We start from the raw sequence: 1,742 nt of genomic DNA, 5'->3' as shown, positions 1-1,742 counted from the left end.
GTTGGAGTGGATGACCGCTGAAAACTCTGGTTCTTTTGCCAGACGAAATAAATTTTTCCCGAGTGTGACTGCTCTGCAAAAAGTGGTCTTTTTGATGTCACGAGCGCAACCACCTAGAGGTTAATAGGGAGGCACCATAACAGGAGAGGGAGTGAAAAGGCTCGGAGGGTGGCCGAGCCTGGTGCCTCAAAATCGGACAAGGTTGGAGTGGATGACCGCTGAAAACTCTGGTTCTTTTGCCAGACGAAATAAATTTTTTCCGAGTGTGACTGCTCCTCAAAAAGTGGTCTTTTTGATGTCACGAGCGCAACCACCTAGAGGTTAATAGGGAGGCACCATAACAGGAGAGGGAGTGAAAAGGCTCGGAGGGTGGCCGAGCCTGGTGCCTCAAAGTCGGACAAGGTTGGAGTGGATGACCGCTGAAAACTCTGGTTCTTTTGCCAGACGAAAGAAATTTTTTCCGAGTGTGACTGCTCTGCAAAAAGTGGTCTTTTTGATGTCACGAGCGCAACCACCTAGAGGTTAATAGGGAGGCACCATAACAGGAGAGGGAGTGAAAAGGCTCGGAGGGTGGCCGAGCCTGGTGCCTCAAAATCGGACAAGGTTGGAGTGGATGACCGCTGAAAACTCTGGTTCTTTTGCCTGACGAAAGAAATTTTTTCCGAGTGTGACTGCTCTGCAAAAAGTGGTCTTTTTGATGTCACGAGCGCAACCACCTAGAGGTTAATAGGGAGGCACCATAACAGGAGAGGGAGTGAAAAGGCTCGGAGGGTGGCCGAGCCTGGTGCCTCAAAATCGGACAAGGTTGGAGTGGATGACCGCTGAAAACTCTGGTTCTTTTGCCAGACGAAATACATTTTTTCCGAGTGTGACTGCTCTGCAAAAAGTGGTCTTTTTGATGTCACGAGCGCAACCACCTAGAGGTTAATAGGGAGGCACCATAACAGGAGAGGGAGTGAAAAGGCTCGGAGGGTGGCCGAGCCTGGTGCCTCAAAGTCGGACAAGGTTGGAGTGGATGACCGCTGAGAACTCTGGTTCTTTTGCCTGACGAAAGAAATTTTTTCCGAGTGTGACTGCTCTGCAAAAAGTGGTCTTTTTGATGTCACGAGCGCAACCACCTAGAGGTTAATAGGGAGGCACCATAACAGGAGAGGGAGTGAAAAGGCTCGGAGGGTGGCCGAGCCTGGTGCCTCAAAGTCGGACAAGGTTGGAGTGGATGGCCGCGGAGAACTCTGGTTCTTTTGCCTGACGAAAGAAATTTTTTCCGAGTGTGACTGCTCTGCAAAAAGTGGTCTTTTTGATGTCACGAGCGCAACCACCTAGAGGTTAATAGGGAGGCACCATAACAGGAGAGGGAAGGAAAAGGCTCGGAGGGTGGCCGAGCCTGGTGCCTCAAAGTCGGACAAGGTTGGAGTGGATGGCCGCGGAGAACTCTGGTTCTTTTGCCTGACGAAAGAAATTTTTTCCGAGTGTGACTGCTCCTCAAAAAGTGGTCTTTTTGATGTCACGAGCGCAACCACCTAGAGGTTAATAGGGAGGCACCATAACAGGAGAGGGAGTGAAAAGGCTCGGAGGGTGGCCGAGCCTGGTGCCTCAAAGTCGGACAAGGTTGGAGTGGATGGCCGCGGAGAACTCTGGTTCTTTTGCCTGACGAAAGAAATTTTTTCCGAGTGTGACTGCTCCTCAAAAAGTGGTCTTTTTGATGTCACGAGCGCAACCACCTAGAGGTTAATAGGGAGGCA

Source organism: Callionymus lyra, unplaced genomic scaffold (genome assembly GCF_982586985.1).
Source record: "Callionymus lyra unplaced genomic scaffold, fCalLyr1.hap1.1 HAP1_SCAFFOLD_225, whole genome shotgun sequence".
NCBI lineage: Eukaryota > Metazoa > Chordata > Actinopteri > Syngnathiformes > Callionymidae > Callionymus > Callionymus lyra.
The sequence above is the reverse complement of the archived record's forward strand: the minus strand, read 5'-3'. Positions refer to the sequence as shown.